General features: G+C 42.9%; 1 protein-coding gene across 3 annotated transcripts in view; it reads right to left on the minus strand.

The window, feature by feature from the left end:
• The window catches only part of LOC144675940 (E3 ubiquitin-protein ligase TRIM7-like), a 254406-nt gene that overhangs the window by 112371 nt on the left and 116270 nt on the right, over positions 1-25765 (minus strand). Inside the window, exon 3 of one of the 3 annotated variants that reach the window (XR_013575212.1) lies at positions 22772-23427. The exons of the other annotated variants lie outside the window; for them this stretch is intronic. The gene's annotated coding sequence lies outside the window, so the exon portion shown is untranslated. Of the gene's footprint in view, positions 1-22771; positions 23428-25765 lie in introns of those variants that run through there. 3 annotated transcript variants of the gene reach the window in all.

Genomic DNA, 25765 nt, shown 5'->3' on the forward strand with positions numbered 1-25765 from the left:
CGGCATTTATTGCCCATCCCTAATTGCCCTTGAGAAGGAGGTGGTGAGCTGCCTTCTTCAACAGCTGCAGTCCATGTGGTGTAGGTACACCCACAGTGCTGTTTGGGAGGGAATTTCAGGATTTTGACCTAGCGACAGTGAAGGAACAGTGATATATTTCCAAGTCAGGATGCCGAATGACTTGGAGGGGAACTTCCAGGTGGTGGTGTTCCCACCTATATGCTGCCCTTGTCTTTCTAGATGGCAGCGGTCATGGGTTCAGAAAGTGCTGTCTAAGGAATCTTGGTGAGTTTCTGCAGTGTGCGTCAGTGGTGGAGGGAGGGAATGTTTGTGGATGTGGTGCCAATCAAGTGGGCTGCTTTGTCCTGGATGGTGTCCAGCTTCTTGAGTGTTGTGGGAGCTGCACTCATCTGTGCTGTATATCCCTTGTAATTTCAAAACCAGTTAACAGAGGCAGTCAATTCAACCACAAAATAGTTTTAAGTTTAATGCAGTTGACTAAACCTACTGGAGTCAACAATCGAAATTGCTTCGGGTGTGGAACATTCCTTAAAAGTGTCCTTGTTAAGTGGGCTAATCAAAGCAATTGCAAGTCATCTCTAAAGCATGTAAGTACAAGTTCAACCTGATGTATAGCCTTTATTAATAACCTCTATTATTATTATTATTCGTTCATGGGAAGCAGGCTTCATTGGTAAGGTCAGTGTTTATTGCCCATCCCTAATTGACATTCAGAAGGTAGTGATGAGCCACCTTCATAAATACAACTGAGTGGCTTGCTAAGTCAGAGGGCAGTTAAAATCAACCACATTGCTGTTGTGACCAGACCCGGGCAAGGCCAGCAGATTTCCTTCCCTAAAGGATATCAGTGAACTAGATGGGTTTTTACAACAATCCACCAGTTTCATGACAACTGTTACTGGTTTTTCATTCCATTTTATTTAATTAACTGAAGTTAAATTCATCAGCTGCTGTGGTGAGATTTGAACTCATTTCTCCATATTACTAGCTCCGTAACATAACCACTGTACTACCATACCCTACGTACTTAATAATGCTAAATAAATAAATGATCAATTAATAAATGAAAACAAAAAAGGAAATGCAGATTGGATGCTGTTTTGTTCCTAATATTTCGGTCAAGAAATAGGAACTTACCTGATATCTGAGTGGTGGCCGGGAACTACAAGTCCCAACATGCCCTGGGAGTTTCTGCATATGTGTGAATCGGGACTGGGTTGCACATGCACAGCTCAGCATTGTGAGATCTTCAGATTGGGGACAAGGGTGCTTGTATGGGGGAGACAACTGGGTGAAAACCTAATCATGGGATCCAGCAGTGGAGCGCCACAGAATCCCAGGACAGGGGTATGGAAAGGGGACAAGGAGTGATCCCAAAGAGGGAACCAAGGAAAGGGGACGGGGAGAGGTTCTAGAGAAAGGGAGAGAGAGAGAACTGGGGGCCAGATCCACCTGGGGGAGACCACTAGTAGGAACAACTGGAGCGAGAAACTACTGGGGAGACGAATAAAGAAAGAGGCTCCAACCAGTAAAAGTGCTGCTGTTGACTGCTCCAAGTAGTGAGGGCTCAGAAGAAGCCCTGGAGAACTGAAAAGGCAGTGGAAGGTCAGTGACTCCGTGCTGCGGGAGGTTGGGCCAAAGATACCCTTTTGGAGTAGTGGTGCTTTGCTCGGCATGGCTGAAGAGCTGAAGTTGTGCTTGTGAGTTGGTGCTGGAGTGCAGACTCGGGAATCTGGGGAACGGAGTCTTGGGAAACAATACTGAAACCCTGGGGGGGGTGAACAGCCAATGAGGCAGTCTGAGCTGGAGTGAATTTTGGAGGGAATTCCAAGGCTAGATCTTCAAAAGGGAAGAGTGAAGACTTGCAATTCCTCATAAAGGAGACAGAGTTCTAAAGAGATTGTGTAACTCACAGTGAACACGGATGTTTGAGTGGGTTGCCGAGAAATCCATGGAATCTGTCTTGGTTGCATTTGTTATTTAACATGTAGCGTAGGGGTGAGGCTACAGTTTGCCTGTTTGTTAATTCATATGTATCTCATGTAGGTTCTGAATGTTAGAGTGTAAGATGTAAACTGTTTTACTTTTCTGTGTATTGTAAAGTTTATTTTGTTCAAAAAACATGGAATCTTGTGGATTTATTCTCTTAGTAAGTACCTGGGATTTCAAACTTTGCCAACTTTAAACAAAAGGTTACTGGTCCCTAACCGAATAGTACCAAAAACTTATTAAAAAATTCATTCACGGGATATGGGCTTCACTGACTGGGCCAACATTTATTGCCCATCCCTAGTTGCCCTTGAAAAGGTGGTGGTGAGCTGCCTTCTTCAACAGCTACAAACCATGTGGTATAGGTACACCCACAGTGCTGTTAGGAAGGGAGTTCCAGGATTTTGACACAGCGACACAGGAACAGCGATATATTTCCAAGTCAGGATGGTGAGTGACTTGGAGGGGAACTTCCAGGTGGTGGTGTTCCCATCTTGGGGTCTGGTCCAGGATTATAACATGTCTTAATTTCTTATGTCAAGTCAATTCATTATCTCAATAACAAGAAATGCAATAGTGATTAATGGTGATAAATAGTAACTGTTCTACATAAAAGAGACACACATGAGGAGACTATTCAGCCCATATTAGATGATCTATTCAGAAAGCCCTACAGTTCCCAATTACAGCATCGAATGTATCCTTAAAGGATTCTAGTGTCTTCATTGCCACTGTGTTATCCAGAGGTTCATTATTATATTGAGCCACGGAAAGGGACTGATTGGATAGTGTGGAATCTTTGACCTAGAAGCAGTACAGTAAGGAAAATTTGTAATTTCTTTAAAAGGTCTGTGGAATCTGTCATTATTTTCATGAATGTTTGAAAAGGACCTTTAAGAGTTTGCATTAATTATAAAGGGATCAATTGTAGGTTTCTTGCATAACAAGAAAAACTGAACCATGACTTGGTGACCCTTGACCTGGAAGCAACAGGAAGAAAGTTTAAGAAAGAAGCTGTGTGGTTGGCAGATACAAAGGAGAGCTAGAGGAGCTGAAGAGTGAAGGCCCAGATATAAAGACATAAAGTGAAAGCAAACAAAAACAGAAAGAGGAACACAGAGAATTCTTATGAGAAGAAACAGAAGAGGTGAGTTTTTCTGTTTGGCAGAAAAGGAGACTGGATGTCTTACAGGTATTGTACGAGTTGGCTAAAAAAGGTCTAAAACCTGAAAAGCTGTGTTAATGGCTCGGAGATGCTAAACAGCTGGGTGTTTTCTCAGAAGTGGCCAAACCGTGAAGTAGACTGTTATTGGTTAGTCAGTTGAAAAGGAACTCTGGAAATCTACAACATCAGGACTGTCATGACCCGAGGGAGAGAGGGTTCATAGAAGTTCATAGATGATAACTGTACCCATGAACCTCGAAATTGAAAACTGTTGTCGGATAGGACTCCTGACCTACTCTGCATGAATAAAGAACAGCATATTGTGGAACTGTGCAGCTATGTAGTGCCACATTTGTTTGGTGAGTGATGTGAATGCTTGTAGTTGCATGAGATGCATCTTTGTTGTGTCAACTATTTAAAGTGAAATTTACCTTCTTATTTGAAGTATCATTTGCCTGTTAACTTATGTTTAATTTGGATTTATGTTAAAGTAACGGCTACAAAAAGTGTAATCTTCTAGGTAATTTCTTCATTTTGGGTTCATTCAGTAAATTTGGTTATTTTGGTTTCCACACAGGGATTGCAACAGATATGAAGAGCTAGTATGGACCCCATGGGCCAAATGGCCTTATTCTGTGCTGTAAGATTCTATGATACAATTTGCAAAGAGCTGCCTGACATCAATCCTAAAAGTTTGCCGCTTATTAGTTTCATACATGTATCCCTTTGCCCTAATTTCATTTAGCTTGAAGCAATGTTCCAGATTTATCTTTTCTACACTATTTTCTATATAATATGCCACTAAAGGATAATTAGAAACATTGGGCGGAATTTCATTGAGCCCGTTGTAGTAGACTTGATGGCAGGGGGTGGGATGGGCCAGGTGAATTGGGTGATGGTACTTATTCAATTCCCAGCATCGGGAAAACTGTCCACAACACTGTTGGGGTGGGATGCAGGGATCCCACCCACTGGCAGTGGGATACCTAATGAACCACTTGACTCCAATTATCCCTGAGCCCACCAGAATTTCAAGGTGGCTCAGGGATTTAACAGGACTTGCACAGCTCTCTCATGGCTCCTGAAGGATGCCCAGTAAACCCTGTCAGGTTTGCCTGCACCCTCATGGGGGGCAGTCCCTCATTGACAGGCACTCACTGCCCAATCGAGGGACCCGGCTTCGGGAAGTGGTGGTAGTTAGGGGTTGGGGAGGCCACTGAAGGGCCCTTGCCTCTGAACCCTGGCCCTCTTTCTCTGGTGACCCCACCCCACCCCGCAACCCTCTGCCCCACTCAATGGTGTCAGGAATCTAGTGGCGATCCTCTGGATAGGGCTTGGAACATTACCAACAGCAGCCACCAGCCCTGGTGCTGCTGCCAGCAATGGCAAGCTCCTGGCCTCTGATTGGCCAGGAATTCCACCATCCAGGGTCCTTGATCCAGTGGGAGGCTCAACACTGTCTAGTTAAGTGCCCGAGTGCACTTATATTGTGTCAGCAGGCCTTCTCCACAGAAGCAATGCAGTTCCTCACTTGGTGGGGTGGGGTGGGGTCCTGTTGCGGGTACTAAATCACAGCCATTGCAACGGTAAACGTAGAACCTGTCGATCCACTCAGGTAGATGAAAAATATCCCGCGGCACTATTTTAAAGAGGAGTTATCCTTGGTGTCCAGACCAACATTTATCCCTCAATCAAAATCACTAAAAAACAGATTATCTAGTCATTTATCAATTGCTGTTTGTGGGAGTTTGCAATGTACAAATTTACTATCATGTTTCCTACATTATAATAGTGACTGCAATTTAATAATACTTCATTGGCTGTAAAGTGCTTTGGGACATCCTGAAGTGGTGAGAAGCTCTGTTTAAATGCAAGTCTTTCTTTCTAAGGCAGAACCGCAGCAAAAGATGGACATTAATGCTGTTTGGAAAGTGCACAGGAAATGAAACAGAGGTGCTAATTGGAATTCTTTTAGTGCTTGTGGGCAGCAGGATTTAAACATGGGGCAAGCCTAACACTTTGAAAACAAAGACTTTATAGGCTTGCAGTTATATGACACCTTTCGTGACCTCAGTGTTAGCAATTTGAGTTAGGGGGAAACGACTGGTGAAACTTGGGCCTTCCAGGCTTGAAAGAAAATGCCTGAAAGATCATTTTGAAGATGGTCTATGGTAGATAAATGGTAAATCTAGTTTGTAATTTAAGTTAAATTGCAAGAGTAGGACAAGGGGGCAATAGACTGAAACAAAGAGAAAGTAGGAGGCATGGGTATCATCTCTATAAATGAAGGAAGTGAGGCGACCAGTTCATTCATGCCAGCTCATAAGGAAACAGTTGTATAAATTCTGGGAGCATTGCTAACTACAAGCAGATTTTAATCCAGTCAATGGACAGGCTGTTGAATGCTATTAACTTGTTAACTATTAAGGGAGTCAAATCCTAAATCAATCTCAGTTTCACACTCTGAACTCCCATAAATTTATAATCAGTAAGTTATTGATGCTGAATTACTTTATGGCCTGAATCTTCTGGTCGGCATGCGGGGGCTGGGCCCCCTCGCCGACATGTAAAATGACACGCGGTGATGTCGGGTGTGTGTCCCGATGTCATTGCGCGTCATTCTGATCTTCAGTTCGGCAGGCGAGCACCAGAGTCAGCTGCGCACCCACCGAACTGTCAAAAGCCTATTAAGGCCGTTAATAATCTAATTAAACTGATTGTCTGGGCTGCCCGTCCAACCTTGAGGTTGGCTGGCAGGCAAAGAGCCCAGGTGGCCTTAGCATTTATCATGAAACCTCATCCACGGACAGGATGAGGTTTCATGAAGGCTTAATAAATTGAATAAACATTTTTATTAAAATTCATTGACGTGTCCCAGCTCATGTGACACTGTCACATGAGGAAACATGTCTGAATAATTTTTTTTTTCTTTATGTCAATTCATAATAATCAAACTAATCTCCCTGAGGTAGCTCTGTGCCTCATGGAGATTACATGCACGCGAAAGAGCACAGGCCCCAACTCTCCCTCCTCCCCCCGCCCACACAGGGAGCGCTCAGCGCTTCTGGGTGTGCGTGTCACGTTGGGCGGGCCTTAATTGGCTCGCCCACATAAAATGGCGGCGCGCAGCCGATTGCGGGCGGTGAACAGATGCGCGCGCACCTGCTCAGCACCCCCCCCATGACAGGGAGAAAATTCTCCCCTATATGTATTGCTGAAAAAAGAGACATGTCTAAGCTTTTCGTTTTGCACTCATCAGGACACCTCGCAAGAATACCAATATAAGGGGAAAACAACAGTTTATACTATATGTGAAGAGAGTGCTGATTGGTTGGCAATTTGCCATGGAGAATGCACCACTGGTGACTGACAGTTAACTGCCAAGCATTGGTTTGAAATTTAAACCAGGCAGCTTGACCCTGATTGGTTTAAATTTCAAACAATGCGTGGCAGTTAACTGTCAGTCACCATCAGTTCTCCTCACATACAGTGTAAATTGTTGTTTTCCCCTTATATTGGTATTCTTGCGAAGTGTACTGATGAGTGTAAGTTGAAAAGCTTCGGCATGACTCTTTCTTCAGCAATACTAAACTTCTGTACTACCAAATGACTACTTCTTTTGTAAGGATATCTTCATGCACACTTTTTTCTCCCTTTTGCGGAATAGTGGAGAGGTGGCAATAGGACTCGCAGGCTGATTGTCAGCTTGTTGAACCGTGTCATGAACACCCCTTCCATAGCACCCCTTCCCTGGCATGGGACTTCAACCCAGAGCTTCTAGCCCAGAGGTGGGGACAGTACCACTGCACCACAAGACCTCCTGCTGAATTACTAACTAAACATTTGTAATCTCTTATTTATCTCATCAATTGACACAATGTACTAAATGCTTTAAAATATAAAATATATTTTCCATGTTTATTAATGTTACTAACTATAACTCTAGGGTTAACGGATAGTTCATGAAGTTGTCCGTTTCGATAATCAGTAAAACAAAAAGTTAATTCATTCACTTAGCAGCTTGTGTCGATTCGGATCGGAGGTTGGGTATGCAAACAATAATATAATCTGAACTGGTTTATCCAAGGTAGCTTGGAGGGCCAAATTTCAGCATCAATTACTCCTTGGCATAGAGTGGGTTATAAACTCCCTAAAGTTCCTTGACAAGCAGTTGAGGTGATTAATTTGCTGCTTTGATAACTATTTTTGGTAGAGTATTGATTCTAGTGAACTTCTACAGCCCCTGATAAAAAGCTGTCTCTCATCTGCTGGGGTGGAGGTCTTAAGACATGTGTGAGAGAGTTCTTCAAACAGGAGGAACAACAACCAGACATGAAAGCTGAAAGTTACAGGAAAGAGTGAGATGGAGGTATTGCAGGGTGAGTCTCTGCCCCGGCTTCAACTCATTTGCTGTTGTAAACCTTATCCATGCCTTCATTACCTGAAGATTCACCAATTCCAATGTTCTCTTGACCAACCTCCAACCATCACATTCTTTAAAACTGAGCTCATTCAAAACTTTGCCCCCTATCCTAACTCGTACCAAATCCAGTATACCCATCACCCTCTGTGCTTGCTGACCTACATTATCTCCTGGTGCAGCAATGCCTCAATTTTAAAATTCTCATCCTTGTTTTCAAAGTCCTCCAAGGCCCTGCCCTTACCTACCTCTGTAACCCCCCTCCAGTATCACAGCTCTCCGAGATCTCTCTGCTTGATTCTGACCTCTTGCATGTCCCCAGTTTTCATTTGCCTCCACTGGTGGCTGCGAGTTCTGTTGCTTGGACCCTAAGTTCTGAAATTCTCCCCTTAAACCTCCCTGCCTCTTTCTTCCCCTTTAAGTTACTCCTTAAAATCTACTTCTTGGGCTAAGCTTTTGGTTGCCTGTCATATCTTATGTGGCTAAATGTTAAGTTGTGTCTGACAACATACCCCTCCCTTTGGGTGTTTCATCATGTTATGTTTATATGCTATATAAATGCAGATTGTTGTTAGTATTCTTTCATGGGGTGTGGGCATCACTGACAAGGCCAGCATTTGTTACCCATCTCTAACTGACCTTGAACTGAGTGGTTTGCTAGGCCGTTTCAGAGGGCAGTTAAAAGTCAACCACATTGCTGTGGGCCTGGAGTCACATGTAGGCCAGACCAGGTAAGGATGGTAGATTTCCTTCCCTAAAGGACATTAGTCAGGTGGGCAAAAAAGTGGAAAATGGAATTCATAGAGTCATAAAGGTCTACAGCACAGAAAAAGGCCCTTCAGCCCATCGAGTCTGTGCCGGTCAAACAAGTACCTAATCCCATTTTCCAGCACTAGACCCATTGCCTTGTATGCCATGGCATCACAACTGCACATTCAAATACTTCTTAAATGTTATGAGGGTTTCTGCCTCTATCACCCTTTCAGGCAGTGAGTTCCAGATTCCCACCACCCCCTGGGTGAAAAAATTCTTCTTCACATCCCCTTTAAACCTCCTGCCCCTTACCTTAAATCTATGGCCCCTGGTTATTGATCCCTCCACCAAGGGGAAAAGTTCCTTCCTGTCGACCCTATCTATGCCCCTCATAATTTTATACACCCTCATGTTCCCCCTCAATCTCCTCTGCTCTAGGGAAGATAACCCCAGTCTATCCAATCTCTTCTCCTAACTAAAACTCTCCAGCCCAGGCAACATTCTGGTAAATCTCCTCTGCACTCCCTCTAGTGCAATCACATCCTTCCTGTAATGCAGGTTCCAGAACTGCATGCAATACTCTACCTGTGGCCTAACCAGCATTTTATACAGTTCCAACATAATCTCCCTGCTCTTATATTCTGTGCCTCAGCCAATAAAGGCAAGTATCCCATGTGCCTTCTTAGCCACCTTATCTACCTGTTCCATTATCTTAAGGGACCGGTGGATATGCACACCTAGGTCCCTCTGATCCTCGGTACTTCCCAGGGTCCTACCATTCATCGTGTATTCCCGTGCCTTGTTTGTTCCACCCAAGTGCATTACCTCACCCTTATCCAGATTGAATTCCATTTGCCACTGATCAGCCCATCTGACCAGCCCATCTATATCCTCCTCTAATCTAAGGCTATCTGCCTCGCTATTTACCACCCCACCAATTTTTGTGTCATCCGCGAACTTACTGATCAACCCTCCTACATTCAAGTCTAAATCGTTTATATATACCACAAACAGCAAGGGACCCAACACCGATCCCTGTGGAACCCCACTGGACACAGGCATCCAGTCACAAAAACACCCCTCGACCATCACCCTCTGCTTCCTGCCACTCAGCCAATTCTGGATCCAATTTGCCAAATGGCCTTGGATCCCATGGGCTCTTACCTTTGTTATCAGTCTCCCATGCGGGACTTTATCAAAAGCCTTGCTGAAGTCCAAGTCAAATGCATTGCCCTCATTTACAGACCTGGTCACCTCTTTGTAAAATTCAATCAAATTGGTCAGACATGACCTCCCCTTAACAAAACCATGCTGACTGTTCTTGATTAATCCTTGCCTCTCCAAGTGTAGATTAATTCTGTCCCTCAGAATTGCTTCCAATAGTTTCCCCACCACTGAGGTTAGACTGACTGGCCTGTAGTTCCCTGGTTTATCCCTTCTTCCCTTCTTGAATAACGAAGGTCCCTCAACCCAGAGAAGTGTGAGGTGATGCTTTTGGAGGGGTCAAACAACGTAAGGGTGTACACAATAAATGAGAGGATACTGAGAGGTGTAGAGGAATTGAGGGACCTTGGATTGAATGTCCACAGATCCCTGAAGGTAGCTGGACAGGTCGATAAGGTGTTTAAGAAGGCATATGGAATCCTTTAATTTATTAGCCGAGATTAGCCAATATATAATTATATTATAGAATATAAGAGCAGGGAGGTTATGCTGGAACTATATAAAACATTAGTTAGGCCACAACTTGAGTACTGTGTGCAGTTCTGGTCACCCCATTACAGAAAGGATGTAATTGCATTAGAGAGGGTACAGTGGAGATTTACGAGGATATTGCCAGGACTGGAAAATTGCAGCTATGAGGAAAAATTGGATAGGCTGGGGTTGTTTTCCTTAGAACAGAGGAGGCTGAGGGGAGATTTGATTGAGATGTACAAAATTGTGAGGGGCCTGGATAGAGTGGATGGGTAGGGGCTATTTTACTTTTGCAGAGAGGTCAGTGACTAGGGGGCATAGATTTAAAGTGATTGGTAGAAAGATTAGAGGGGAGATGAGGAAAATCTTTTTCACCCAGAGAGTTGTAGTGGTCTGGAACTCACTGCCTGAAAGGGTAGTGGAGGCAGTAACCCTCAACTCATTTAAAAGGTGTCTGGATATGCACCTGAAGTGCCATAATCTGCAGGGCTACGGGCCAAATGCTAGAAAGTTGGATTAAGCTGCGTGGCTCATTTTTCGGCCTGTGCAGACACAATGTGCCAAGTGGCCTCTTTCTGTGCTGTAAACGTTCTATGATTTTAATTATCTCAATCAATGATAATTTCATGGTCACCTGATTTATATTCCAGATTTATTAACTGAATTTAAATTCCACCAGCTGTTGTGGGTGTGAGCTGAATGTATGACCCACAGCATTGGGCCTGGGATTACTAGTCCAGCGACATTACCACTACACCACCAAGGTTCTAATTGGACTGTCCAGACAATAACCTGAAGATTATTTCTCGTGCCGAATATGGGCTAGTTAGGAAGACACTGGGCGTCTTCGAGAATGAAAAGATAGAAAAAAAGAGAGCAGTGTGGAGGGAAAAAAAGGGGTAGGGGAATGAACAGCAGAGCTGGGAAAATCTCAGGAGCAAGAATACATGATGGGGGAAAACTTGAATACAGTTGGTAGGAAAAGTCAGCAGGCCTTATTGTAATCATGTGGGGAAAGTATAGTCAGAATAAAGAAACTGTAACTAGGAGAAGCTGGCTAACAGATACCTCAAAATCCTGTGTTACTAGTCTAGAGAATAAAATGAGGGATCTAGCAGTTTACATTAGTGAGAGAAACTACAGTGGAAACTTTTTACTAAGTAGTGATATGCACGACACAGATCTTGGAGAGGTGACTTGCTCTGTAGAGATTAAAGATAACAACAGCAACTAGCATTTTTATATGATGCCTTTATTGTGGTAAAACATCCAAAGATGCTTTACAGGAGTGGAATCTGACAAAAATGAGAGAAACGCAGTCTTCCCAGAATTTGAGGAAGTTACAGAGGGGAGGAGGGATATGGCCTTTTATGTGAAGGATACAATAATTATTGAGACAGGGAAAACAGGATGGTGTAAAAAGTGGAAACATTAAGAGAAAAGAAAGACACCTGTTACAGTCAGTACTAGAACAGTGTGGGTTGTAAACACAAATGTGAGTCGGATGAAAAATAACAACTTAGTGAGGATAAACTGGGGTATCTAACATGTTGAATGAAAATATGTTTCTCAACATGATACTGGATTGTTACATGTCTCAGATAGTTATAGGAACTCACACTTGGAAGGCTCATACAAGACCTTACACAATGTAACAACAACTACTGGCAGAGAACACTTTGCAAATAGTATGTACATCATGGGTGCATTTAAGATTGGGTTTACAATGGGAGGAATACAGCAGAGACACAACTTTAGGAGGGAGCGTTTTTGAGAACAGATTCTTGACTGGAACATAATGTTAGATCCAGAGAATGACACACATGACATGGAATACAAAGTAACTAAATCCCAATCCCAAAGAAGTGAAGAGAATGAAGCCATTATGTACAATAAAAGGTGTATTGACAGGGAGGTGGGTGGGGTGATGACATTTTTCCTCAAGTCAAAATCTGCAGGTAAGTCAGAGGATGAAGAAATGAGAATAAAATTAAAGTAAGTGAAGATACTCGTCAGGGAAGCTAAAACATCAAATAATATTAAGATTACAACACAAAAAAAAACTAGCATTTAGGTGAACCCCTCTCACTTTCCATGGTGTCACATAGCAGTACTCACTACGCAACCCTATGGCTGCTTGCAGCCTGCACTTGTCTTTCCTGCGGCTTGCTCTCTGACCCCTTCCCACTCACTGCCTCTCTCCTGCTAGCTGACCTCCTCCTGCTCACTGCCTCTCTCCCGCTAGCTGACCTCCTCCTGCTCACTGCCTCTCTCCCGCTAGTCATTTCCCGCCCTGATACTCCCACTCACCTACCCCTCTCGCTCTCCACCTCTGCCCGCAATAATTTTGGGAATAGCATGATTCCACAAGTGCAATGAGATAAATGCACATGAATCTTTTACATCCACCTGAATCTCAGTTCAAAGGCTCATCTGAAAAACTGCATCTCTGACTGTAGCACTCCCTCAGTGTTGTACTGAAGTGCCAGATGAAATGATGTAGGACTTGGAACCACAACCTACTTACTGAGTGATAATGTTTATGTATCACATTGTCAATCTGCCTATTACAGGAATCGCTGCTGTTTTATAGGCAAGTCAGTTTGCGCATAACAAGGTCCTACAAACAACAATGAGATAAATTAATAAATAATACCAAAGCTACTATACTCTTCAAATAATGCCATGAGATCTTATGCTTTTATCTGAGAGGGCAGACAGGGTTTTGGTTTAATGTCTCATCTGAAAAAACAGCACTTCTAACTATGCAGTGGTGTCAGTCTAGATTACCTCCAAGCCCTGGAAGGAGACTTGAACCCGCAACCTTCTGACTCATAAGAACATAAGATAATGTTGTTCCAGATATCTTATGAATAAAGTATATTTTTCAAAAAAAGAAACATAAGATAAGAAATAGGAGCAAGAGTAGGCCATTCAACCCCTCAAGTTTGTTCTGTCATTCCATATGATCATGGCTAATCTGATTGTGGCCTTAACTCTCACTTGCCTGCCTGCTCCACGCCCCCCCCATCCCCCCCACAACTCACCCGCCCGCCATAACCCTTGACTCCTTTGTCAAACAAAAATCTGTCTGTCTCAGCCTTGAATATATTCGATAACCCAGCCTCCACTGGCCTCTGGGGAAGAGAATTCCAAAGGCTAATGACCTTCTAAGGGAAGAAATTCCTCCTGATTTCCATTTAAATGGGAGACCTCTTCTTTTAAACTGTGCCCCCCAGTTCTAGATTCCCCCATGAGAGGAAACATCCTCTCAGTATCTATCCTGCCAACAGCCTCAGAATCTTATCTGCTTCAACCTCTCATTGTTTTAAACTCCAATGAGGATAGACTCAACCTTTCCTCATAAGACAAACCCCTCATCCTAGGAATCGGCCTAGTGAACCTTCTCTGAACTGCTTCCAATGCAATATGTCCCTCCTTAAATAAGGTGACCAGTACTCTAGTCTCACCAATGTTCTGTACAGTTGTAGCAAGACTTCCTTATTTTTATATGCCATCCCCCTTGCAATAAAGGCCAACATTCCTTTTGCCTTCCTAATTACTTGCTGTGCCTGCATGCTGACTTGTTGTGATTCATGTACAAGGACGCCCAGATCCCTCTGTACCACAGAATTCTGCAGGCTGTCTCCTGGATAAAATTTTTAGGAAACGCTGAGCTAAGGCAGGGGGAAGAGTTGGGCAATGTTGCAGGGGTGGAAGTACATGATCTTAGTGATGGCGTGGGTATGTGGTTGGAAGCTTATCTGAGTCCCAGATAGGAAGCCAAGATTGTGAGCAGTCTGGTTCAGCCTCAGACAGTTGCCAGGGAGAGGGATAGAGTCAGTGGCTAGGGAATAGAGTTTGTAGCGCGGACTGAAGACGATAGCTTCGGTGTTCCTAATATTTTATTGGAGGAAATTTATGATTGTCTACTACTGGATTTCAGACAAGTAATGAAGGGATGCAGTGAAGTGGTGCAGAGGTAAATCTGAATGTTGTCAATGTACATGTGGAAACTGATGCTGTGTTTTCAGATTATGTCGCTGAGGAAGCAGCATGAAGATGAGAAATTATACAAGTTGACAGGACTCGTAATGGGAAGCTGGTGATATAAGACAGCCCATGCCAGTATGACTGTGACATGTGTCACACTTTAAACACAGTTGAAACCAAAATATGAAGGTATTGCCCAATTCTCCCCAGTGTTCTGACCAATATTCACCCTCAATCAACATCATGAGCTGATCTTTATTGCATTGCTGTTTGTGGGAGCTTGCTGTGCACATATTGGCTAATGCACTTTCTAAATTACGATAGTGACTACACTTCAAGAAATGCCTCACTTGCTGTATGGTGCCTTGGGATGTCCTGAGGTCATGAGAGATGCTATATAAATGGAAACCTTTCTCTCTCCAGCTTGTGCCAAAGTAGATTCTCATTAAGGTTGGTCTCCATTTCCATGAGCTTGGACAGGTAGGGGGTAGTAGTTGGGAAATTAGTCAGTTTTCCCACTCCCACTCGGTACTCTGGAATCTGCACGTGCATATGTACACACAAGCATGTATGTGTGAACAGAGGGGTGATTGGGCTCAGGAGTGTTGCCTTATACTGTTAAATAATCCAATAAATGTTATTGCAGCAGCTTTACATTAAGAATAGCTACTCTGTGAGGTGGTGGGACCACATCTGGATCTTCAACTCCCCAAATTTGGAATTTTCACAACTATTATTTTTTTCCCAGTAAGAAAACTGAGGGGGGAATAAAATCACTTGTGAAAATTCTGGTCTAAGATGCAAGATTGCCCAATGTGAGTATAATTTATGACTTGTCTTCAGCCTGGAACTGTGATATGACATGAAATCATGGGGCTGCCACATCCCACACATTACTAACTGTCTCTACATAGCCTGGCTTTGGTTCTATAGCTAATTTACAGGCACTGGCTAATACTCCGGTCATTCTGTCTGGCCTCTTCCTCTTATCTTCATTATTAACCTGTCTCTTACATGACTGATGTTCTTCTTTCTTGTTCTAATAAGACCATCTTTCTTAAACATTAATGTTTCATCTCACAAGGCCCTGCCTGCTATTCTTGACAGAAAGCATCTGTTCTTGTTAAAGAATTGAAAGTGATGTCCGCTTCCAGCTGCAAAGGCAATTTTTAGCATTAGCTGCTCTATCAGCTCTCTCTCCCCTCAGCTGCATGTGGCCTGTGTCAGCTAACCTTCTGTTGCAGGCGTTCTCCAGAGCAGCCTTGGCTCCTTAAGGCTGTGACTGACTGAGCCATGCAGTCCAGGGAGGTCTCAGCTTCGGTCATTATCACATTGCTGGTTGTGGGATCTTACTGTGTGCAAATTCACTGCCCCATTTCCCTACACTACAGCAGTGACTACACTTCAAAGGTACCTCATTGACTGAAGCATTTTGGGATGTCCCAAGGTGCTATATAAATGCAAATTCTTTCTTTTAAAAGTAAATGTTGACTGAGTAGACCTCACTATTGGAAGGAGCAAGTACGCTTAGGATCCTACTCCTGCTTGGTATTCTGTGACGCGCTTAGTGCCAGTACATTGCATGGTGATTGCAGGTGATAGCATCATATTTGGCTGTGATTCTCCACTGATACACCATATGCTCACTGTCTTGGCTTATAGTGAAGGATGGGCCAAACAGGACAAGCTGTAAGAGGTAAACTAGCATCTGTTTCCAGTCTTCCACAAAAGATGATAAAACCAAAGTACTTGTCTGTTCTGCTGGTCCCAGATGGATTTTAATAATATCATTATATTATGCATTTGGTGTCCTAGCTAACATTCGTCCCTCAAATAATACTACAAATGATCATTCATCTCTTGGTTGCTTGCTGTATCACGTGCACAGAATGACTGCTGCGTTTAGTCACATAACAATCATGTTGTGCAGAGGATTTTCAAACATTACAACTTGGCAACATGACACACATGGGCAAGCAGTGAGTTCCTGATTCTCTGTTCTTTCATGGGATGTGGGCATCACTGGCAAGGCCAGCATTAGTTGCCCATCCCTAATTGCTTTTGAACTGAGTGGCTTGCTGGGCCATTTCAGAGTCAACCACATTACTGTGGGTCTGGAGTCACATGCAGGCCAGACCAGGTAAGGATGGCAGATTTCCATTTCCAAAGGGCATTTGTGAACCAGCTAGGTTTTTATGACAATCAATGATAATTTCATGGTCATGACACTCACTTTTAATTCCAGATTTTATTAATTGTATTTAAATTCTGCCAGCTGCTGTGGTGGTGGGATTTGAACCCATGCCCTCCGAGCATTAGCCTGGGCTCCTGGATTACTAGTCCAGTGACATTACCACTATGCCACCACCTCAGCTTCCTTTCTCTGAGACAATTGCAGAGGCTCCCTGCCTGCTGACACAGCCAGAAATATTATCACACTGTGAGATGTTCTACCATCATGTGTCTTGTGAAGCTGGGCTTGGAAAGGTTCTAGCGGAGGCATGAAGTCCAAAAGAGAATATAGAGGCCAACATTCCCTCCAAAGGACATTTACAAAGATTTCATTTCGAAGACATCCTGGGACTCCATTAATGTTAATGTTGGAATTTGATTACAATGAAGTGCATGCTTTAAGTGAGAGCAGTTGTTACTAAGTTGGGAAAGATTAGGGAATTATTCTTAAGTGTATAAGAACTGGTTTAGATCAGTGTAGGGGAGGAAAATGGGAGTTTGTACCAGTGATCTGGCGTTTTGTAAATAAACCTGTGAAAAGATAAGACTGGCTCCAGATTCATCCTTTACTCAATAATGAACAGTGAGTTTTAAACGTGGTAGCAGAGAATAAACATTGAACTCTGGTGATTGGATGTTGAATAAGGAGGCTTTTTTGTATCTGGGGAAAAAAAGATACTACTCCTGGCAGCCTTTGGTGCAAAATGGCTGAAGCCTGATGCAAATTCTCAGGCTTTGAATATCCACTGTCTTTTTCAGAGTCTAAACCATATGAGCAATGGAAAAACGAGGCAGAAATGTGTGTATGGGTTCCCTCGTTATCCTGCAGGAAGCAAGGTATGACTTTGGCTTTGTCATTTCCAGGAAGCAGTAAGATTAGAAGTAAAGTATTTCTGAGCTGGAGATGGGGGACTTGACACCAGAAAGGGATTAACTTTTCTATTACAATTTATGGATAAGATTTACAAGAAAGATGGTTGCTGGAAACCTACGAAGTGTGGTCAACTTTTGATAAAGTTAAGAAGATGGACAATCAGTCCATGGAAGAGTATATTATGGACTTTGATAGGTTGCATAAGAGATTGACAAAGTGTGACCAAGAGATCCTGGAATCTGTGCTTGCATTTCAAGTTACTGGATTGTGCATAGATTTCACAGATAGATAGACTTCTTGTACTGACAGGGGTTCAATTTCACGGCAAGGACTCTCTTTTAGGCCAATGGCTACTGCTCTTAAAAAAATTTTTGGGAAAGCAGTCATTTCCAGCGACTTTCGAATCACATACAGGCAACTGTGCAGTGCTGCAAAAAACGGAAGGCTCCACGGTTGTTGAATTTTAAGATTGCCTGAATACTAGTCACAGGCGTCAGTATAAAGACAGGGTTGCTGATGGACGGTCTGAAGATGGTCGCACTTTTAGCCATTTGGAGAATCAAGAAAAAAAGTGGGTCTGGGATGGTGACCATAGGTGCTTGAATCCTGGAAATGCACGTGGAATGAAGTATAGGTGTTATCATTGTGGTCCCAAATATCATTACATAATGAATTGCCAGAAGTGCAAAATTCGTGTCTTTGAGATAATGCATGAAACAGACAATTCCCATGCTGAAAATGATGATGAAGGAATTGTATTGCTTACTGGGAGCTTGAGTCCAGTGATGAGTGTTTTTGGTTACTAATTTGTTCAGCTGTCCGGTGAATGGATACTGGTTGCACATCTAGGGCAGGATTTTAAATGTTGGCGAATGGGGGCGGGGCCTGCTCGCCCACGCGTAAAATGACACACGGTGACATCGGGGGGGAACTCCTGACATCACCGCCAATTGAGGCCATTGACAGGGTCAATTAAGTAATTAAATGACCTGCCCGTCCAACCTTAAGGTTGGCGGGCAGGCCAGAAGCCCCGGCGGGAATGAGAAAAAACATGAAACCTCATCCACGGGTGGGTTGAGGTTTCATGTAGGTTTTTAAAAAAATTAATAAAGTTTTTGTAAAAGTTATGGACATGTCCCAACTCATGTGACATTGTCACATGAGGGGACATGTTAGGGAAATTTTATTTTTCTAATTTTATCATTTTCACATTTACAGACAATCTCCCTGAGGCTGCACTTAGCCTCAGGGAGATGAGTGTGCTCTATCATGCGCATGTGCGAAAGAGTGCACTCTCAATTTTGGGATTCCCCCCCCACTGCCCGCACAGGGAGCGCACAGCCTTAATTGGCCCGCCCACGTAAAATGGCGGTGCACCTCCGATTGGGGGCGTCAATCAGAAGTGCGCCCGTACGCGCCCGCCCTTCAATTTTCCCCCCTCCCCACCCCCGACGGGGGGAAAATTCAGCCCCTACAGTTTGTGAGGAGGATTGGTTCAATTGTTGCTTGGAATCTCTTGATGAGGAAGATCAGCATAAGGTTAAAGAGTACGAAAGCTCCACCTGCTTTAGGTTGGGGGATGACAATAAGCTAAAGTCTTTCAAAAGAGTGGACATTCCATGCTAGCAAGTACAAGCGAATTGTTTTAAAACAATGTTATTGACAGGATTAGAACAGGTTGGAAGTCAGGCTTCTGGGGCCTTTAAGTATATTGGGTTGGAAATAAGGCAGTATGGGTCTGATGTTACTTTACATCTACAATCCTATTTAGAAAGTGTTAACCCTATCACAGTCATGTCAGGCTAGGTCTTCACAAAAGGATGTTTCCAAAAATGAGAAGGTGCAGCTATGAAGTCTGGTTGGACAATTGAACTGGCTAGGCACACAGACAAGGCCAGATGCAAATGTTGATGTTTTCGAACTGAGTACTATGATGAAACACCCCAAGGTCCAGGACATTTTGTGGGTGAAGAAAACATTTAAAAAATTAAAGATGGAGAAATGTGTGCTGAAATTTCCATCTTTGGGTGACCCAAAGAATATAAAATTGATTGTTTTTAGTGAAGTCCCTCATGCAAACTCTTGTGATGGGTTTTCAAGTGCAGCTGGTTTTATAATATTTCTAATGGGAGAAAGTGGGAAACCAAGAAAATGAGTTGAATAGTGAAAAGTACCTCAGCTGTTGAAACTCTTGCACTTGTTGAGGCAGTTGACATGGCATTCTTTTTGTCAAAGACATTAGGGGAAATTCTATTTGAGGGAGATGCCAAATAAAACATATCAACAGAATGTTGCAAAGACAAGTTGTTCCCTTTGGGATATCATGCACTCCACGAGATGTGTAAATGAAAAAAAAAATTAAGATTTGATACTGCAAGTCTAAAACAAATGGTGGAGAAAAAGGAAATCTCCAAACTCAAATGGGTAGATACAAGCTATCAGTTATTAGCTTGTTTTACCAAAAGGAACGCTTCTACTGAGAAATTATTAGGAGTTTTAGAAGGTCGACTCATGACGTGAGTCTCAAATGTTTGATTTATTTCTCTTTCATCAGTTTTTTTTTGGTCTGAAAATAAAAATGCGCTTGTTAATTTTTTTTTCTTAAGAAAGAAGGGAATCTGTTAATGTTGGAATCCTGTTACAATGAAGTGCATGCTTTAAGTGAGAGCAGCTGTTACTAATTGGGGAAAGATTAGGGAATTGTTCTTCAGTATTTAAGAACTGGATTACACGTGTCGGGGAGAAAAAGGGAGTCTGTGTCAGTGCTCTGGTGTCTTGTAAAGAAACCTGTGAAAAGAAAAGACTATCTCCAGATTTATCCTTTCCTCAATGAATGATAATGAACAGTGACTTTGAAACAGATGCCTCTTCCAGTTTAATAATCTGCCCTCATTCACTGTCAAGGCACACATGTGAAATTTGGTCACTTGTGCAAGCTATTAAAATGTCTGACACTCTAGTTTGGTACTAAGGGAGTACTTCACTGTCAGAGGTGATATCTTTTGAATGATTCATTTGACTAAGGCCTCATCTGCTCTCTGATGTGGACGTAAAAGATCCTGTGGAACTATTTCGAAGAAGCGTAGGGGAGTTCGACCTGGTGTCCTTAGCCAATATTTATTCCTCAATCAACAGCACTAAGAAACAGATTATCTGGTCATTATCACATGGCTGTTCCTGGGAGCTTGCAGTGCACAAATTGGCTTCTGCATTTCCCACATTAAAACAGTGGTTAATCACTTCAAGAAGTACTTCATTGGCTGTAAAGTGCTTTGGCAGATCCTAAGGTCCTGAAAGGTGCTATATAAATGCAAGTCTTTCCTTTCTCAGGAAATTAATTGATTAGTAATAGCAAAGACAGAGAAAATATAGATATGACTGCCATATGCTAATCAGATGCATGGTGGTGTAGTCAGTATGTGGAAGCTATAGTCACAGAACGGACAAAGCACATAAATAATTCATCTTTCTGAAAAGAGCTTGTTATGAATATATTTATTAGACAAGTAGAGAGTGTACCATCACTGTTGAACTGATGGATGGGAATAAGTGGTAGGACGTACATATTTATATATCTGAGTTAGGCTGGACTGAGAGAGTGCTCTGTAAAACAAAATAGCACAAATGTTGGAAATCTAAAGTAAAGACAGTATTAGCTGGTCAGTGAGTAGCTGAGCAGAGATAGTGGGTCACTGGGACTGATTTTCTCTCTTGAACTGGCAGATTTTCATACCTTGGGATGTTGTTCTGGGTTCATGTGTTTAGCTGCCACCTTTCATGTCACCATGGATCACCATTTCAAACTATCTCTGAGGTGATATCTTGTAGAGGCAACGACCCCTGCCAACCATGTTGTACTATGCTGATAGCACTGATAGCCCACTGCTGGCAATCATATTGTGATATGGTGTGCAGTGGTGTCTCAACGATGAGATCTTGAGACTTGTACATTTAAACATGAACCGTTTATTAAGGTCTTTATTGTAGACATGAACCGTTTATTGTTAGTCTTTAACTATTTACAAGTTACTGTCTTGCATGGTGCTGTTACCTCCATGCAGGCTGCTTCCAGAATGTTCTTTCTAGACAGTTCTCTCAGTCTATTACCATGTGAATCTATACATCATACCATGGATGGTGCTATTATCCAGTGCCACATTAACCCTTGCTATTATCCAGTGCCTCATTAACCCTTGCTTTGCTGAGCAACTTTACATTACAGTGGCATGCAGGCACATACAATCATCAGAAAAGTACACCCAGGGTACTGTACATTGTATAGGTGGTAGACAATTAAACAGCTCACTGGAGGAGGAGGCTTCACAAAAATGCCCATTGTCAATGATGGGAGAGCCCAGCATATCAGTGCAAAAGGGAAGACTGAAGCATTTGCTACAATCTTCAGCCAGAAGTGCTGATTGGATGATTCATCTCAGCCTCTTTGGAGGTCCCCAGCATCACAGATGCCAGTCTCCAGCCAATTCAATTCACTCCACATGATATCAAGGCACTGGATACTGCAAAACTTATGGGCCCTGACAATATTCTGGCAATAGTGCTGAAGATTTGAGCTCCAGAACTTGCCAAGCCCCTAGCCAAGCTGTTCCAGTACAGCTACAACACTAGCATCGACCCGGCTATGTGGAAAATTGCCCAGGTATGTCCTGTATAAAAGAAGCAGGACAAATCCAACTTGGCCAATTACTGCCCCATCAGTCTACTCTCGGTCATCAGTAAAGCAATGGAAGGGGTCATCAACGGTGCTATTAAGCAGTGCCTGCTTAGCAATAACCTGCTCACTGACGCCCAGTTTTGGTTCCGCCAGGGCCACTCAGCTCCTGACCTCAATACAGCCTTGGTTTAAACATGGACAAAAGAGCTGAACTCCCAAGGTGAGGTGAGAGTAATGGCCCTTGATATCAAGGCCGCATTTGACCGAGTGTCGCATCAAGGAGCCCTAGCAAAACTGGAATCAATGGGCATCGGAGAAAACTCTCCACTGGTTGGAGTCATATCTTGAACAAAGGAAGATGGTTGTGGTTGTTGGAAGTCAATCATCTCTGCTCCAGGACATCACTGCAGGAGTTCCTCAGGGTAGTGACCTCGGCCCAACCATCTTCAGCTGCTTCATCAATGACCTTCCTTCCATCATAAGGACAGAAGTGGAGATGTTCGCTGATTCTTTCTCAATGTTCAGCACCATTCGCAACTTCTCAGATACTGAAGCAGTCCATGTCCAAATGCAGCAAGACCTGGACAATATCCAGGCTTGGGCTGACTGGTGACAAGTAACATTCATGCCACAAGTGCCAAGCAATGGCCAACTTCAACAAGAGAGAATCTAACCATCGCCCCTTAATGTTCAATGGCATTACCATCACTGAATCCCCTACTATCAACATCCTGGGGGTTACCATTGACCAGAAACTGAATTGGACTAGCCATATAAATACTGTGGCTACAAGAGCAGGTCAGAGGCTAGGGATCATGCGACGAGTAACTCACCTCCTGACTCCCCAAAACCTGTCCAGCATCTATAAGGCACGAGTCAGGAGTGTGATAGAATACTCCCATCTTGCCTGGATGAGTGCAGCTCCCACAACACTCAAGAAGCTTGACACTCTCCAGGACAAAGAAGCCGACTTGGTTGGCACCACATCCACAAACATTCACTCCCTCCACCACCGACGCACAGTAGAAGCAGTGTGTACCATCTACAAGATGCACTGCAGGAATTCACCAATGTTCTCTAGACAGCACCTTCCAAACTCATGACCACTACCATCTAGAAGGAGAAGGGCAGCAGATAGATGGGAACATCAGCACCTGGAAGTTCCCCTCCAAGTCACTCACCATCCTGACTTAGAAATATATCGCCATTCCTTCACTGTCACTGGGTCAAAATCCTGGAACTCCCTCTCTAACAGCACTGCGGGTGTACCTACACCACATGGACTGCAGAGGTTCAAGAAGGCAGCTCACCACCACCTTCTCAAGGGCAACTAGGATGGGCAATAAATGACGGCCCAGCCAGCGAAGCACACATCCCGTGAATGAATAAAAAAAGGAATGGGTACCACCAAGCCATTGCTGCTAATACTGTGAGCAATGGGAGATGCTTCTTGCTCCTCACAGTGTCCGCACACAAGTATAATTTCCTCAAGTGCTGAATTTTCATCAGTGCAAGTACCAAGTTTGTTCAAGCTGAGTTGGGGATGGTGCCATTGTTCACTTAGGTCATCGGTCGCACTTGCCTTGTCAGCTTCATAACAGTATCGCTGCATGCTGCAAAATATACAATAGATTTCTTTGAGGAACAGCAATGAGGCTGAAGTATGTTTTATACATTAATCCACGTGTAGGTTTGGCTTTATATAAAACAAAAGCACCAGGCTGCCATCTCAACACTGTAATCCTGCTGTTCAGGAAAGGTGAAAGAGAAAGAACTGTAAGTCAGTTAGCTTGACATCAGCAGGAAAAATTCTACAATCTATTATTAAGGGTGTGATAACAGGGTTCCTGAAAGGATAGGGTGAGAAATATATTCTTAATGACACAGTTCTAAAGAGTGTGTCGGGTAGAGGGCCTATTTGCATAGATTTTTGAAGACAGAAGGACAAAGTGAGGGAACAGTTTGCAAATCATATGGGATCAGGGAAGTTTATATTGAACATTTATGAAGCAACGTTTTAGGCCACAATTTCCAGGTCTGTTCACCATACTTCAGGAAGGATTTGAGGGTCCCTGAGAGGGTGCAGAAGAGATTTACCAGAATGGTTTCAGGGATGGGCAGGTGGGTTGCGGGGGGAGCAGGGGATGGAGTGGGTTTAGCTACTTTGGAGAAGCAAGTGTTGTTCTCCTTGGAGCGAAGGAGATTGAGGGGAGATTTGAAAGAAGTGTACAAGATTATGACAGATTTAGACAAGGTAGATAAAGAAAAGCTTTTCCAATTAGCTGATGACACAAGAAGTAGGGTAGATTTAAGGTTTTGGGCAAGGGATACAAGGGGGATGTGAAGAACATTTTTTTACACAGCAATTGCTAATGACCTGGAACTTGCTGTCCACGGAGGTGGTAGAAGCCGAGACGATAAATGACTTCAAAAGGAAATTGGATAGGCACTTGAGGGAAATAAATTTGCAGGGCTACAGGGATAGAATGGAGGAATGGGACTGACTGAATTGTTCTACAGAGAGCCAACATGGACTCGATGGACCAATGGCCTCTTTCTGTGTTGTAATGTCTGTATGACTATGCGAATCACAATATGTTTATGTAGTTTTATGAAAAATGAATCTATTAGGAATTTTTGGGGTGTAAATAATGGAGCAAATAGGGATGAATGCAGTATTTTTGGATTTTCAGAAAGCATTTGATATGGTGTCACACAACAGGTTGTTACACATTACACACATGTGACTGGATTCTAGCACAGACAGAAAACAGAATACAACTAAATGGGTAATTTTCATGATAGCAGGGTGTAACTAGTAGAGTGCCACTGAGCTTGGGCCTGAGCTGTTTACAATCTATAGCAATCACATAGATGAGTTTGTGATTCTTTGAAATGTTGTACCCAAGTGAGTTGTGAATGCTCAGTCATTAAGTAAATTCAAGACTGAAACCAATAGATTTTGGGGCACAATGGGAATCAAGGGATAAGGGAGCAGGACAGAAAAAAGTGGAATTGATAAAGAAATTTAGCCATGATATTGGATGATGGAGAAGGCTCGATGGAACATATGGGTTACTCCTGATGAAATGTGTTATCACCCCACCCCTGCCCCATTTGTTACTATCCCCTTTGTCCAACAATGGTACTCACTTTTGCAATAAGAGAATTTTGTTTAGTTTTGGTAACCATGCAACAAAAAAGAGATATACTTATATCCAAAAGAACATGAAAACAAGCCCTGAGAGAGATTCACTCCTGAGATTCAATCAGAAAGAACATTTTATGAGAAAAGCCAAAGTTGGAAGAATCTATCAAGGATAGACAGGCGTATATTGGGGCTTCTCAAAATACTTTGATATTACTCAGGGAGAATTAATGTATTCGACTAAGGGGCTTCAATAGGCAATGGATTTTTTTCATCTATGACACTTGCTATGTTTCTTTTTTCTAAGTTTATTTTATTTCCTCTTTCCCAGTTGAATCTCCCATTACACCCAATATTCAGGCACAATGTGAATGCCCTCTTCCCATACTTCCAGCAATGCCGTCTGCTACTTGTGAGAATAGCCCAGAGGAATGGGGAGTAATTTTGCCTTTAAGTTTACCTTTCTGCTGTCATATTCCAGAAAACCGGTTGCTGAAGGATAGAACTGGAGCCAGTCTTTATACATTTTTATAAGTTTTTTTTACAGGTTTACAAATTACAGGTATATATCTCTTAACCCAAAGTCTATGTCTATTAATAGAGCCACAAATGAATCCCTAGTTAATTCCCACCACCTGCATACATTTAAACGTAATTAATATGCAATTACAAATGCAATTCATATTTATATAGCAGTTTTAACATAAAATGTCCCCAGGTGCTTGGCAGGAGCATCATAAAACAAAATATGGCACTGAGCCACATAAGGCGATGTTGGGTCAGATGACCAATAGCTTGATCAA

Source organism: Cetorhinus maximus, chromosome 3 (assembly GCF_964194155.1).
Source record: "Cetorhinus maximus chromosome 3, sCetMax3.hap1.1, whole genome shotgun sequence".
Classification (NCBI taxonomy): domain Eukaryota; kingdom Metazoa; phylum Chordata; class Chondrichthyes; order Lamniformes; family Cetorhinidae; genus Cetorhinus; species Cetorhinus maximus.